Source organism: Papaver somniferum, chromosome 7, assembly GCF_003573695.1.
Source record: "Papaver somniferum cultivar HN1 chromosome 7, ASM357369v1, whole genome shotgun sequence".
In the NCBI taxonomy this organism is placed as follows: domain Eukaryota; kingdom Viridiplantae; phylum Streptophyta; class Magnoliopsida; order Ranunculales; family Papaveraceae; genus Papaver; species Papaver somniferum.
This window is the reverse complement of record NC_039364.1, coordinates 92,518,972-92,536,096: the sequence shown is the minus strand read 5'-3', so window position 1 is coordinate 92,536,096 and position 17,125 is coordinate 92,518,972. Positions and strand designations below refer to the sequence as shown.

The 17,125-nt window shown below is 34.4% G+C and overlaps 1 long non-coding RNA gene across 2 annotated transcripts; it reads left to right on the top strand.

Moving 5' to 3' along the window:
* The first annotated feature begins 1,607 nt into the window (after positions 1–1,607).
* On the top strand, positions 1,608–5,021 carry LOC113292828. 2 transcript variants are annotated; one of them, XR_003331890.1, is made up of 8 exons: positions 1,608–1,717; positions 2,479–2,552; positions 2,944–3,061; positions 3,326–3,466; positions 3,756–3,834; positions 3,938–3,988; positions 4,313–4,487; positions 4,960–5,021. It is a non-coding gene; the product is annotated as an uncharacterized LOC113292828 (long non-coding RNA). The 2 variants fall into 2 exon arrangements; XR_003331891.1 differs by having other exon boundaries at positions 2,921–3,061.
* Positions 5,022–17,125: the final 12,104 nt, after the last annotated feature.

The following is a 17,125-nucleotide window of genomic DNA, read 5'->3' as shown; positions in this document are numbered from 1 at the left end:
TCAAAAAAAATTAATCTAGGGGCACCACCATCAACAGACTGGGCCCATGTCATTTCAGTATAGTGTTCGGTCTTTGTCAAGTAAACAATTTAGTGAGAGATATGTTAGTCCATTTGTATGTCATTTTTAATCTTGTAAGTCATCTCCTAAAGTTCTATGAGCAACGGACGTCCAAACAGGTAGATTTGAAAAAAAAAAAAAAAAAGAATTGTGTAGTTAATAAACAACCACTTGAGAAAATTAGTCGGCATTTGAAGAAATCAAAGAAAAATAAGAAGCATCGAGGAGAAATAATCAACAATTGAAGGAGTTGGAAAAGAGTGGTAAGACGCATGATGAAACGAGGACAGAAGAAGGCAACACATATGTACTTGGAAATTTTCGGGCAAAACATCAAAACCGTCGGGGATGGTTGGAGGTGATCAGATTGACTCTTCTCAGAATTCGACGGTAAAAACATATTTCCAATGTTCACTCCCACATGGTATATCGGAGGTTAAGCTCATTTGTAAACTAGTTAAGTATTTTTGCTTTCAATTTTATAGGTTTTTCAAAAAAAAAAAAAAAACCTCTAATTGTGTAGAAGCCGATGAGGAAAAATCTAGGTAAACAAAATAAATAAATAATAGTAATAGAAATTAAACCGATTACATTGACCGAGGCAATAATTCCATACAATTAGTTGTATTTTATTGTATTTCTTTTTAGATTTTCTTTTCTTTTTCTAGGATTATTTTTTATAAAGGCGCGTACTTCTTATCATTCTCCTCTTATGTGAAGCATAGCCTCCAACTAATTGATTCTTAGATCTTTTTATTGGTAAGACTCAATCTACAATATCATTCTGTAAATCTTCGCGGGAAACTTTGCGCTTTAAAAGAGGAATAGCCACCCGCTAGAAGAAAGTAAAGGATTAAAAGACCACAAAGATTTGCGGCAGTTAACAAGGTGATCCAAGAAAATTGGATTTGAAGAATGTGGCGAAAGTAGAAGTCATCTATTACAAGAGAGAATATTTGTAAAAGGTTAGTAAGTGTTTCCTTGTTTTCCGGAATGCAACAATTACAAACTTTTTGACTTAATTAACAAGTCATAGGATGTATATGTGTGTAAAATTAAATACTTGAAGGTGCTTCAGGTGAATTCAACCGTGTCATCCCGGACAATCCAATAGAATCCAACAAGATGGTTGAGCCAGTTGTTGTGCGAAATTAGGTGTGACAATCCAATAGAATCCAACAAGATGGTTGAGCTAGTTGTTGTGCGAAATTAGGTGTATGGCTTTGCCATTCAGTTGTGGGCAACTTCTGGCAAAGAGGGGCAACTGTAAACACCTCAATTTCGCACAACCGTTGGGTCTAAATTAAAAAGTGAAAAATACTATAACCCCCTACTACATGGGTTCAACACATAGAAACCCAACAAAATGGATCCTTCATTGTCAACTCCATTCTTTCACATTTTGATATTTTTAGGCCCAGAACTTTAATTTTTAGGGCTTGATAATAAAGTGACATTTTCATAATGTCAAATTTACCCTTTTCAATATATACAAGAGAAAAATCATAAGATCCATTCATTTCTTCATTTTCTTTCTCTCTCATCTCTCTCATCTCTCTCGCTCGGTTGCAGGTTGCAGAGAAAAAAGTTTCAGGGTTTGCTCTCTCTCTCAGACGAAGAAACAGGCCGAGAACACGATTTCTAATCGAAATTTCCAGTGAGTAATGATTTCATAACTTAGATCTGACCTTTACAAAAAAAGATCTTGATTATCTAAACATAAATTCGAAATCAACATCAGTTATTCTTCGGAGATTCAATGAAAATTCATCAGCATGAACTGAATATGAAGATTCTCGTAGAAAATCAAATCCAACAGGAAAAATTTCAATTCAATCGGTTGATTTCGTAATCTGATTTCATTTTTTCTGCAGAGATTTCGTTCTAATTTAGTTTTCTGTTTGAAGATTCATATAAAGTTTCTAGGTTTATATTTCTTTCATTGATTTCATTTTCTTTTTTAGATCTGGAAGAATGATAGTAAATCATCTGCGTGTTTGTTATTAGAAGAAGAAGATCTGTTAGAAACGATGATAAATCGAAATTTTATTCTCGGTGTTTTGGAATTTTGGTGCATTTTTGGAGTTCATCCTGGTTATGATGTAGTTATTTAGAGATTTGAATGGATTTGATTCAATAGATAAAATAGTTGAGCATCAAATAATCTATGAATTCGAATCAGTCAAATATTATTTCAATTTTATTTTGAATCTGAAATTAAAGCTTGTGAATCTCAAGTTAAGGTTTCATCATCTCTTCTCAGTCTCCATTCAAGTCAGAAGTCTTCTACAATCTAATTAGTTATTGTTTCATCTCTTTCATTTTTTTCAAGGTTTTTTTAAGTTGGGATTTCCTCTTCTTTGTTGTTTTTCATGTATGTAATGATGTTTTAAACCTTAGGACTTACTTATTGTGCAGGTTCAACAATGGAACTATGAAGATCTTCAACAACAACAGAAATAAAGAAGATAACAACTAATCGTCATTCACAGGTGATTCAAAATCTGATTCTTCTTTTGCTTTGGAAACAACTAATGAATAAGCTGTTAATAGTAATAATTTTCATCTGGAGATTCGGTATCACCAACATCTGATAATTCTGTTTTTGAGTTCTAAATGTTTGATGAATTGCTTCTGTTGTTTGGTTTTATTGATGTTGTTTAATTTTTGTAATTTAAGGATACGAAATGTAGATGAAGTATTTGGATCTGGCATTTAGTATGTTTATTTACATATTCTCAGTTTTTACTAAACAAAATTGTTACAAAATGTGAAGAAGGACACACAAAACCTTTTTTGAGATCTTTGCTTCTTTCAATTGCTAATAAACCCAGTATGTCCATCCTTCCATGTAATGAAGTTTTCTACACTTCCTTGATGCAGAACAACTTTGGGTACTGGAATCTGTACCTGGAGATGTAAATCCTGAAGAGAGTGATGGAGAAGTTGAGAAGGTTTTCCAGACCTTGCAAAGTTTACCCTCAGAAATCCCATCAAGAAAGTAAGAGTTATTCTCCTTCATTTTGTTGTACTTATGTATACTACAGTTTTCATTTGTGCAATTGGGAAGTTGATATATACATTCACTACACTACCATATATATGGATCCACTGTAAAGGTGGACGACTTTTGGAGTTCATGAACTGCCAGTGAACAACACATTTGGAAGTGTTTTCTTCTTTCATGGAAAATCATACCTTCGTAAGAGAATTGACGTTAGTAGATCAACTATCTAACATGTCATATTATGTTTCTAAAACTCAGGTGGCTTGTAGATTACATGATGGAGCTTGGGTTCTTCAAATCACTTTCCCAGTGGGTTGGCAATAACCTTATGAAATCTGGGGACCATGAAACATGGGCTTTTGATCTCCAAGGTGCTGTTGATATGTTCAATTCATACAGGTATGCCCGATTATCCTCATTAATCTGCTGGTATTAGCTCCGTTTGTGCTTTATTATGGATGTGTAACTTCAGTTACACAAGCTAAGTGGATGTGTAACTTCTAGTTACACAAGCTAAATAGATGTGTAACTTCTAGTTACACATGCTAATTAGATGTGTAACTTTTACTTACACATACTGATTGAATACAACAGCTGAAGGTTTTTAATGCTTGGAAACAACTTATTCATGATTAAACCTAGGTAGTACTTGTCATCTTGTATAAGAACTCCAATTTGAATGATTCAGGTTTCAGTTGGTGATATTGTGGTGACTCCAATTTGAATCAATCAATTTATTCCAATTTGTTCTTTTGAAGCTACTTCAGGTAACGTTTTTGTTTTGATTCAATATGATTGACTCATTTAGTAGTTCTATTTTCTTATTTAGTTTGATTAGGTTTTGATTCTTGTTTTGGTTGTTCTATTCAGGTCAGAGTAGAAAAATATAATTTTTATGGAATCAATGAATTTTGAATCTAGGTACGTTTAGATTGCTGTTATTACTGTTGATGTTGTTGTTTTAGGTTCAATTTCTTGGTAATACTAGTTGAATTCAATCATCTAAAAACGATGAACTCTCATGATTACAATGGATTCAGTTATTGACTTGTATCTGTAGATGATAAGATGAAATCTGATTGTTAAAACATCTGTAGATGTTGGGACTTACACATGCTTGTTTAGTTAGTTGATTATACATGCTTGTTTTATGACTTTTGGAGGCTGGAAGTATTGCTTTTGCATCTAGACTAGTTTGTGTATACAATGATTAGTTTGGCTGATATTTTTATGTTTCTTTTACAGGAAAATCAACACTTGTGGTGGTGTTGATGGTGGAGGTGCAGGTTTTGGAGGAGGATGAGGAGGCAGTGGTGGTACTGGATCAGATTTGGAAGATAATTTGTATTTGGAGTTAGTGGTGGTGTTTTGGTATGAAGCTGAGAGGTTTGGTATGGATGTTAGAGCTGTGTTAGACATTGTAAGTTGGATCTACTTTACATTCTGCTTGTCTTAGTGGTGGTGTTTTGGTATGGATGTGTAATTTTTAGTTACACAAGCTAAATAGATGTGTAAATTTCAGTTACACATGCTAATTAGATGTGTAACTTCTAGTTACACAAGCTAAATAGATGTGTAATTTCTAGTTACACATGCTAATTAGATGTGTAACCTTTACTTACACATACTTTGCTTTAGGTAACTTAGGCTTGCAAGTTCATGATAAATGGCATATTCCATATGCAGGTGTAACTCCTAGTTACACAAGTCATATGCATGTGTATCTCCTAGTTACACATGTTATATGCATGTGTAACTCTCAGTTACACAATTCAGATGCATGTGTAACTACTAGTTACTCTAGTCAGATGCTTGTGAAACTGAATATACATTGTTGTATGTACTGTTCATTTTGATCTTATAAATACTGATTGCTTGTTGTTATATTTCAGGTTTCAGATAACTTCATAAAAGCTAATTGCTTAAACGTGGTAATGATCTCGCTGGAACTGGAGTTGACGCTGAATACACAAGTCAGATGCATGTGTAACTCTCAGTTACACTAGATAGACACATATGTAACTCTCAATTACACTAAACAGATGCGTGTGTAACTTCTAGTTACACATGCCAAGAAATTATTGTAAATGAATATTAAAGTAATAACTTTTTTTTTTGTGTTTTTTTTTTGATGTCTATTTATTTGCATATATATACAAGTGTAACTTTGCATTACACATATCATAAGGATGTGTAACTTCTGGTTACACATGCCATATGCATGTGTAACTTCTGTTTACACCTTCGCACTGTATTTTAATAATTTCGGGCCTAGATTTAATAATTTTGGGCCTAGATTTAAATTTTATTTAATTATGGGCTTGACAATATGCATAAGGGTATCAAGGTCTTTTAAAAACTCGGGGCCTAGATTTAAACTTTTTTAAATTAAGGGCCTCATATTATGGGTTATCCATGGGTTGGGCCTGAGCCTAATTTCCCCAATTAAAAATGTTGTCGCGAACCAAATGTAGCAACGAACCCGCAGTAAGCCCATTATACCGATAAGAATAAAATGAACTGGGTAAGTTAGACCATGATGAACTCCTAGAGTTCGTCCACTTTTGAAATCCTAAGTCCTTGGCTGGACGTTCATATCTCCCTATAGTGCGACCAAATGTTTTGGGTCCACCAAGTCCCGTCCGTTCCCGTAAGTAAGCTAGTCATTACATTTAGCTAGTCATCACCCCAAAGTGTCGACATGCTTTAGATATTAGGTTCCTTTGTTCCCAAGTCTTTCCTTCCAACTAAACATCCTAGGCTTAAATGAAATCTTTTGCATTTTTCGTATTAATATCCAATGAATTTATAAAAATGGAATAATATTTCTGAAAATGAGTAACGGTCTGCAAGTTATAATCCCAGAGAGGTCACCATCCTTCCACAAAAAACCCATCAAAACAAAAATAACACAAAAATCCCATCAAAACAAAATTAACACAAAAACCTCAAATTTAAATGTTGGTTTCATCAAATTTTACACAAAAACCTCAAATTTAAATGTTGGTTTCATCAAATTTTATGATGATTTCATCATAAAATTTGATGAAACCAAAATTTAAATTTGGGATTTTTGTATCAATTTTTAAAAATTTGGGGTTTTTGTATCAATTTTGTTTACGATGAAGTTTTAATGGATCCCAACATTTGAGTGGGGTTTTTGTACCACAAGTTTAGTCACCTTGGATTTTTATGACTAGTTTTGAATGAGTAATAATATTTAGGTTTTAGAATTCCACCGTTTGATCATAGACATTCAATCCTAGGTTCTTAGATGGTTGGAGGAGGCTATAAATAGCGAGCTTTTCTATGAGTTTTGGAGGAGGAAAGATTTCGGGAGAATTAAGCATTCTAGTACGAAAAATATTAATAGAGATAGGACCAAAAAAGATTGAGAAAAATAATAATTCACTTTGCATAAGAAAGCTTGAAACGGTGGTACGCTGGTTGCTAGATTCGGTTTGCCGTAGCATCGTCAGTTGGTTCCTATAAATCCAAGTTACATTTTGTTTCATCCGTGAAACAGGTACATAGCATAACCCTTGAGCTATATTACATGATTTGATTTCGTACTTGCTGTGTGATAAAGTTAGCATGAAGAAATAAATTAAACACCATTCGTCTATCAGTTTACGTACTAAAAGTGTTGGTTCTTTTCATCATAAGATCACTACTTAATTTTATTCATAGGATATCTTTGAGTATTGACCCCATTATTTGTCATCATTTTACAAGTTAGTTACTCATGCATCCATCCATGAAATAAGAATTACTCATGCATCCATCCATGAAACAAGAAGATCCACCTTTGTCCTCTGTTAAAAGTGAGTTTTTGATGTGGGCATGCGTATAATTGTTTTGTCTTCACCTTCCCTCTGAGTTGTGTTACATGAGTTCTTGTCAAGGCATTTAGTGACCAGGTGTTGAGAGATTGATGATTGTTTGTCGTTCAATATGCTAGTCGTTCAATATGCTAGTCGTTGTGTTCAGTACTCGCTGCGTTATGTGACCATTAATCGTTCGCATGTTATCATTGATTAGGAAAATATTCTTTTTTTATCATAATAATAATGTTGTGTTAATTAGTGGTCGGTGATTGATAGTCTATACTCGTGCTCTGTTCCATGATTTTCTTCATCTAAATTTTGCATAATAATAATAATAATTGATAACAATAATAACGGTGGTTTGATCGATATTGATAATAATAATAATAATAATAATATTGGCTTGATTGATATCTTGGGTCTTGATTCCATCTTTTGCAATAATAATAAATTTCATGATAATATTTTGATAATAATAATAATGATGTTTTTGGGATACTGATTAAAGTTTGTTTTCTGTTTTACAAGATTTAGTGAGCATATTTATTGGTTTATAATTTAGTGAATATTTTCTTTATTTTAATATATACTTCTTGCTAATTAAGACCTTAATATTCCAAATATAAAATAGAGGCCAGTCCTTCCTACCCCGTACTTTGATTCCCGGACCAATTCTCTGTTTAAGACCACTGTTTCTTTTGAGTCTCAATTCCCTAAGTTGGGTGGCGGCTCTTTAAATGATAATTCCTTGTGTTTTTCCATTTAAGATATTTTGAGAGATCTTAACGGATTTCGATGGTATCTACAGAGAGAAACAACAAGATCATATCACACAACTACAAGAAAGTAGTATCGGTCTGGCTTCACAATCTCAATGAAGTCTTTAAGTCGTTAACCTGGTTTAGAAGAAGAAACCAAAGGTTAAAGGAGAATCGACTCTAGCTTAGCACAACTAGTATCACACAGAAGGTGTGGGGATTAGGTTTCCCAGTTGCTAGAGTTCTCCCTTATATAGTCTTTCAAATCAGGGTTTGCAATCAATGTTAGCTTGGTAACAAAGCATTCAATATTCAACGTTGGATGAAACTTTATTAGATTCAAGCTAATATCTTTCAACCGTTAGATCGAAAACTAGCTTGTTACACACAAATGAAATGCACGTTTCTAGGCTTGTATACCGTACCCAAACTTGTACATTTGTTGGTTCAACAATAGTCAACCAAATGGTTACCCATATGATCACTTTCATATCAACCATATTCTTCTTCACCATAACTAGTTCAACTGACTCAAATGAACTAGTTAGAGAGTTGCTCAATTGGAAGGAAATCTTATGTAACTACACAAGAAAAAATTGAAGCAAAAACGATTTGATTCACTCGAATCGGTTCATGAACTATATAGCCACGGTTTGCAATTTGCATTCCTTAGTTTATATAAGAATAAGTTCACAAACATCTTTTTTAGATATAACCTACTCAAGTTCGCGGACTGGGTTCGCGGACTTAAGTTCCCGGATGGAGTTCACAAACTCCAGCAGAATTTCTCGGGTCGAGCACTTCCGCCAGTTCGCGGACTGAGCTCGCGGACTTGGTTCACTCCACTATTCCGGTTCTCTTGATCAACAAAGTTCGCAAACTTCGATTCAAGGAATAATGACTTATACATATATGTGTTTCCACAACAATGCTTATATCCTCCAATGGTTATATTATCTAAACTCTCATTTCAATCATTGAAACATTCTTAGAGGACGTTGATATTCTATAGTTGTTATTCACAAACTATTTTTCGTCAAAGTAAGCAATTTTCAAAGTGATTGAAACTTGTCATGAATTTCGTCATTAGGTAAAGATGAACTTGGCTAAAGCGAAAACTTACCAACACATATTTCGAGAAATAGATAGGCGAGATAAACTCGGCTCGAAATAACAAATGTGTATAATCTAAGTCTATATAGCAAAACGACTTTTGTCTCAAGATAGGAGATAAATAGACTTTTGAGTGATAGATAAGTTCAAGTATCCACATACCTTTTAGTCGATGAAGATCCACCGGTTCCTTGAGTAGTCCTTCGTCTTGTATGATGATTGTCATGGAGTTCTTGAGCTCAACTACACTTTCTATCCTAGTCCGAGACCTTAGCTATAGTAGACTAGAAATCAAGACTTATAGTTTTGATCACTAACATTGACAAACATGCTTGAGATAGCAACACATGCGAGTTCGACCGAGCAATGCTCTAACAATCTCCCCCTTTGTCAATTTTAGTGACAAAACTATCAATACATATGGAATACAAAAAATAAATAAATAAACTTTTGTAGCTCCTATTCCACATGTCTAATCTTCAACATTACTTGAAATCTTCGTCACTTCCAAGTACTCCAATGATCCCAAAGGTTGTAAGTTCAGCATCATCGTTGTTGAAAATCCGTAGCTATAACAACGAGAAAACAAGAGATCTCAATCATTGTTATACAGTGTCATAGTATCATTACACAACGTCAAAGTTCAATTATATCACAACTTCAACAACAATACTATGGTGATATGTATCACTCTCCCTTAGTCAATACTCCATCTCACATGGAAACCACTTCCCTTACATAATGATCTGAAAACCATATGTATTTGTAGTGTGAACTACATATTAATTCTCCCCCTTTTTGTCAATAAAATTGGCAAAGGTACAAGAACGGGATCCTAATGAAATTTCCGAAAGAGACATTTCTTGACCAAAAGAAAGCAAAATATTAACTAATTTAGATGCAATCATAAAGCCGAAGCTAAATTCATTCATCAAGGAGTTTATAAAGATACAAGATAACCCCTATAATATTCCACAGCCGCACTCCCCACAAAGATTTGGCAATTAAGCACAATTTCAATTAAGAACTCTCCCCCATAAAATGTCATTCCCAAAGGAACAACAAGAGCGACCTTAATTTCGAAAGGAAATAAGGATTTCATTGGACATAACAAATTACATACAAGTATGAATTTGAATCCAAAATACTCAATTAAATTAACCACAAGAGAACCCATGATTAATTCAATCGAAAATGCTCAACATAAGTGAACTTATGGACTCAAAAATATACAATTAGATTAATCACAAGAGAACCCATAATTAATCTAATTGAAATACACAACCAAACTAATCACAAAAGTAATCAATTTAATTGGTCATGCTCATCATAAGAAAACTTACGGAGAAACAACTAAATAACCAAACAAGATGATTAATTTAGTTGAGTATGTTCTACATAAAGTACCTCACGGAACAAAAACTAAGCTAATCATAAAAATAATCAACTTGGTCGTTTAGTGCTCAACATAAGACAATTTACAGAGCCTCACAATAATACATAAAATATGGATCAGGGAAGATCAATACTGCGGAATACACAAGATTCTATTTTTCATCACTATTTGCATAACGACATTCAATAGACATAATCCTTGAAAACAAAAGATTTTAACCTATCTTCCATCAATAATTGACATAATAGTCTTAACTTTTGTATTTGTCAAAAGTATATTCATTCTTTTATCAATACATGCATATCGACATACGAAAGACTTTTACTTTTGACAAGGTATGGGACAATCATAGTTCACGGACGCAAACACACATATCCCATAACAATATCGCAATATAAAACCATAAAGATTAATACTGCAAAAATCATCTTCCAAACAAATTTATAATTTAAACCAATAAATCTAAAAACATGAAGATGAAAATGTTGGACATAGCTATGTTTAATCACAATAATGGCTATTCCAAACTCTAGTTATTCTTCTAATAAAAACAAGAAAATAGAAGATTTACTAGGCAATAAGACCTTTGAAGAATTCTTTATCGTCCCCGAACTCCTTGTCGTCAACAACGATTGGGACATAAGGTTCATTAAGGTAGAATTTTATATCAATAAACCTTCTTGGCTGATGATGTCGAACCAAGGCCTTCTGAATCTCATGAGTCTTATACACAAAAGCCTTTATTTGTTGAAGCTCCTTTCACATCTCCTTCAACTCTTCAAGAACATCAGAAACTTCTGAGAGTTTGAAGGAACGGCTCTTGGCTTCCTCACATTCCTTCTCTTTCTTTTCAAGGTAGGAGATAATAGAGATTTTTCTTTTTCCTTCATGATTGATGGCTTAACAATCATATTAACATCTTTTCCATCAGAAGATATCACGCTTGGAGTATCCATAACGTATGAGTTTGTGAGAGGAAATCACAAATTGAACTCAACAAGTAGTCTTGAGATAAAAAGAGGTTTTGAGGAAGGAAAAAGGAATGTAGGGTTTCGAAACCTTTAAACAGGTTCGTACACGTCCAACTCACAACCCTATAAAGAGTAGAATTGTCGATAATAACCCTCTTTTGTTGATAGACAGGGAAGAACAAAACTAAGAAAAGAAAAGAAAAAACTTTTCCTAAAGCCTGAGAGGTACAAAATCATTGTCTCTTTTGATCAGGCAAATGAGACAAGATTTCCAAAACAACACAATCAAGTTGTGTTGTGGTGAACAACAATTTGTTCACCATTTTCCTCTTCAGAGGAAACCACAAACCTCTGTCTATCAAAACGACTCGACCATACTTTCTTCTCTAATGGTCTTGGTTTATACTTGGAAACTAACTTCTTAGACGAAGATAAAATCCTACATACCTCAGCGGTCTTCCGAGCAAGTTTAAGCTTATTTGCTAATTGATTTGCTCTTCGTTGAAGTTTGTTGACGTGCCTCAATTGGTGTTTGTACTTGTAACACCTTGAAAGTTCATGACCCTTTAGAGAACAATACGAGCACGTCAAACTGGGATAAAAGTCAGGGTTCTGAGATGTGCACACAGCTAGACACATGGTGGAACCTGAAACATTACAAACAGATTTTCCAAGAAATGGGTCAATTTTTTCTTCCAGATTAGTTGGATTCTCTTCTGAAAGAATATCGAGATTGATGTATGTATTGCTACAGTTATCAAAATCAATATTTTCACCAAGAAGTGCAACACTTGATTTCTCGTCTTCATTAGAATCATAGTTGTCAGACATTTCATCAAGAGTTGCAGCAAGACCTTTGTTCCTGGTGTATTTTCTACGATTTGGGCACTCGTTTGCAAAATGACAAAATCCCTTACACTTAAAGCACTGAGGCATATCCTCATCATCAGTTTCATCTTTTCCCTGTTTTTAGGAGGAATACGATTATGAGGTTTAACTGATGCTTTAGGCTTATCTCTGGAGAACCGTTTACTTCTCTTCAACAGAAGATCCCTAAACTGTCTTGTGATCATCGAGACTGACTTGTCAAGATCTTCATCTGATGAATCTGTCTCAGAGTGATCATCTTCAGAGATATACACTTTTTTACTCTTATCAAGTAATTTAGTGTCCTTTTGTGCTTTGAACGCAACATCCTTAGTTTTGGATGAATGTTCGTGATCAAAAGCTTCCCTTCCCAACCAGCGTATTTCTGGAGAGATTATCAAGGTTATTTCCCTCAACGATGGCATGCTTCTTAGAGTCGTATCTAGATGGCAGCGATCTGAGAATTTTCATCACAATGTCCTTTTCAGGAATAGTCTTACCCAATGCAAAAGATGCATTAACAATTTCAGACACTTGTGATTAAACTCATCAAATGTATCTTCATCTGCCATACGAAGGTTTTCCCAATCGGAATTAAGGTTTTGAAGCCTAGCTTCCTTTTCACTGGAGTTACCTTCGAATACGGTTTCTAAGATATCCCACGCATCTTTAGACCTCGTGCAATTTGACACATGGTGCTGAAGATTTGGGGTAATGGCATGTATATGGCATTCAAACCGTCGGAATTTTGCTTTGCAGCATTTATCTCGGCAGGGGTGTATTCACCAATATCTTGGGAACGTTTACATCTCCAACTGCCACGACGGGAGCATTATAGCCATTAACAACATATACCCATGATTGAAAATCACGTGCTTGAAGAAAAGCTCGCATAAATTTTCCACCATAATTAGAGCCATCGAAGACTGGTGGTACGTTAATTGAGATAACACCTCTGTCCATAGAGTCAGATCGCTACAAACACAGACTTGTAAGGTCTTAACGTGTTTGCCTGCTCTGATACCAATTGAAAAAGTGGGGGTACAACAACCACACCCAATATTTCGCTTAGCAATCTGTATGGACAAACTCCAATATACTTTCTAGAGAATCAACTAGACAGTCAGACTCAATCTAGATAAAAAGTATATCAAAGAGTTTATATCTCAATCTCTCGATTTGATATATACTCAAGCAAATAGAAATCTGCGAGTCTTTATCAAATACTAGAGAGATAACTTGGATGGTACCAAAGACCAATATCCAAGTGTCAATCAATTTAAATCAACAACCAAAAGGTCGGATATTCTAATTGATTGAACAACGCACAACCTGTGATATTTCAATTATATAACAAAATATAATGCGGAAAAGAAATAACACAGACACCAGAATTTTGTTAACGAGGAAACCGCAAATGCAGAAAAACCCCGGGACCTAGTCCAGATTGAACACACATGATATTAAGCCGCTACAGACACTAGCCTACTCCAAATTAACTTCGGTCTGGACTGTAGTTGAACCCCAATCAATCTCACACTGATCCAAGGTACAGTTATGCTCCTACGTCTCTGATCCCAGCAGGATGCTACGTACTTGATTCCCTTAGCTGATCTCACCCACAACTAAGAGTTGCTACGACCCAAAGTCGAAGACTTTAATAAACAAATCTGTATCACACAGAAAAGTCTACGGTAATAGATAAATCCGTCTCCCACGAATATACCTACGAGTTTTGTTCCGTCTTTTGATAAATCAAGGTGAAGGAACCAATTGATAAACCGGACTTATATTCCCGAAGAACAGCCTAGTATTATCAATCACCTCACAATCTTAATCGACGCAGCGAAAAAAATATTGCGGAATCACAAACGATGAGACGAAGTGTTTGTGATTCTTTTATATCTTGCCTATCGAGATATCAATCTCAAGCCAATTATTACAATTGTACTCGTACGATAGAAACCAAGATCAGATCACACAACTACAAGAAAGTAGTATCGGTCTGGCTTCACAATCCCAATGAAGTCTTTAAGTCGTTAACCTGGTTTAGAAGAAGAAACCAAAGGTTAAAGGAGAATCGACTCTAGCTTAGCACAACTAGTATCACACAGAAGGTGTGGGGATTAGGTTTCCCAGTTGCTAGAGTTCTCCCTTATAGTCTTTCAAATCAGGGTTTGCAATCAATGTTAGCTTGGTAACAAAGCATTCAATATTCACCGTTAGATGAAAACCTGATTAGATTCAAGCTAATATCTTTCAACCGTTAGATCGAAAACTAGCTTGTTACACACAAATGAAATGCACGTTTCTAGGCTTGTGTAACCGTACCCAAACTTGTACATTTGTTGGTTCAACAATAGTCAACCAAATGGTTAGCCATATGATCACTTTCATATCAACCATATTCTTCTTCACCATAACTAGTTCAAGTGACTCAAATGAACTAGTTAGAGAGTTGTTCAATTGCAAGGAAATCTTATGTAACTACACAAGACACAATTGAAGCAAAAACGATTTGATTCACTCGAATCGGTTCATGAACTATATAGCCACGGTTTGCAATTTGCATTCCTTAGTTTATATAAGAATAAGTTCACAAACATCGTTTTTAGATATAACCTACTCAAGTTCGCGGACTGGGTTCGCGGACTTAAGTTCCCGGACGGAGTTCACAAACTCCAGCAGAATTTCTCGGGTCGAGAACTTCCGCCAGTTCGCGGACTTGGCTCACGCCACTATTCCGGTTCTCTTGATCAACAAAGTTCGCAAACTTCGGTTCAAGGAATAAGGACTTATACATGTATGTGTTTCCACAACAATGCTTATATCCTCCAATGGTTATATTATCTAAACTCTCATTTCAATCATTGAAACATTCTTAGAGGACGTTGATATTCTATAGTTGTTATTCACAAACTATTTTTCGTCAAAGTAAGCAATTTTCAAAGTGATTGAAACTTGTCATGACTTTCGTCACTAGGTAAAGATGAACTTGGCTAAAGCGAAAGCTTACCAACACATATTTCGAGAAATAGATACGCGAGATAAACTCGGCTCAAAATAGCAAATGTGTATAATCTAAGTCTATATAGAAAAACGACTTTTGTCTCATGATAGGAGATAAAATAGACTTTTGAGTGATATATAATTTCAAGTCTCCACATACCTTTTAGTCGATGAAGATCCACCGGTTCCTTGAGTAATCCTTCGTCTTGTATGATGATTTTCATAGAGTTCTTGATCTCAACTGTACTTTCTATCCTAGTCCGATACCTTAGCTATAGTACACTAGAAATCAAGATTTATAGTTTTGATCACTAACATTGACAAACATGCTTGAGATAACAACGCATGCGAGTTCGACCGAGAAATGCTCTAGAAATCTCATCAAAAGGTGATGTCATATTCCAAGATTTTTTGGGACATTATAAGAGTTCTACTCAATTCGTGACTCAAAAGAATTCTTGTCACACTTATGATCTTTCTGTTGCATCAGATCACTCAAGTTATGACTTAATGAAAGAAGACTTTTCATGGAATAGTTTCAGAAAGGAAGATGTCTGAAACCATCATGATAGATCATGTTCCAGAAACGAAGATGATTATTCAAGTGATCACTTCAACAATTAAGTTTGTTGATCGGAATTTCCATTCTAGTGCTCGATTTAAATAAAATGGGAAAATCTTAAAAGAGCACTGGAATATGAGAAAAGTATATCCTGTACTCTATCTATCTATATCATGAACATCTAAAAAGAGCACTGGAAAACGTTATATTTTTAGAAGAATCCTTTTGATCTTAGGAAATTTCATGACAAAAAATTGGGTAAAATATTTTCGGACCCTCTTAATCATACTGTTTCGGAAAACTTTCGTTGCTATTTCCGAAAGTGTATATTTTCACAAATTTTATCAAATAAAAATACCTTGATTAGGTGTCTCAAAAAACTTGGAAATCAAGTTCGATTTGATATATAAAACATCTAAAGAACCGATTCTTCCCTACTCTTTTAGTCTTCGGTTAAAGATGGGTGAAGATACTAGTGATATCAATTCACAATTACAGAAGCTTGAAACATGTCCTCCCGCTGAGATTAAGTGCTACTACTCAAGGGAACATAAGAGGAATCACATATCACTTGATCTCATGTTCTATTTAATGAGAGATTTTGAGATTGCTCGAGAACAATTGGAAGCTTCTGAAAAGAATGAAAAGTGGCTTGAGTCAAATCTTTTGAAATTTATTGTGGAAGTGAATCTTTTGAAACGAAGACTCAATCTTCAGAAAGAAAAGAGAAGACTCAAGAATCAGTGCACTGAAGAATCTTCGGTGAATAATAAGAGCACTTCTAGTGATTAAGCTATTTGCTGTAATACTTAATCCAAAAAAATAGACATCAATTTTTGATTTATTTCAATTATTGTATAAGGTCTATTTCTGAATAAAACTATATATATTTATGAATAAAATTATTATTTTATAATTTTCTTGTGATAGTTTTTTCGATTACATAGCCTGTGCTTGAATCCTTTATATTATTGCTATGTGTTTATGGGATGCTTGATTTCGGTTTTCTTAACCTTAATATTTTATCTCATATGATGTGTGAACCCTTATGGTTTGTGTTGCTTTTAGATTTAGCGGGATTAAGTTCTAGCCCATGTTGGTAGGCTTTATCAAAGGATAATAAGGTGTTCCGATTGAAATTCATATGTGAAAAAGTCACAATATGTTGAAACGATTTGTGTTTGACATAAAAGCATATGTGTTTCGGGTTTTCAACTTTTTCTATTGTCACGCATTAGTTTAAACCGATTCAAACTTTTTCTGATAAAGGTTGCTTTTGTTGTTGTTCTTTTGTTCTTGCGAGAGGATGACAACACAATGGGGAAGAGTTCTAACTTGAACTTGCGCTTAATGATATATCTTTCTGGGGAGAAGAGGATGCGGAATCTGAGGTAACAAATTTGTTATTTAATCGTTTTCCTGTTTAAGAAATGCTTGGGTTTATTACATATATCTTGCTTTTGCTTAACAAAATTCGGTACAATTGATGTTGATTCCATTATGTGTGTATGGATATGTGTGTGTGATTCAATTATTTCCGGTTAAGAAAACTGAT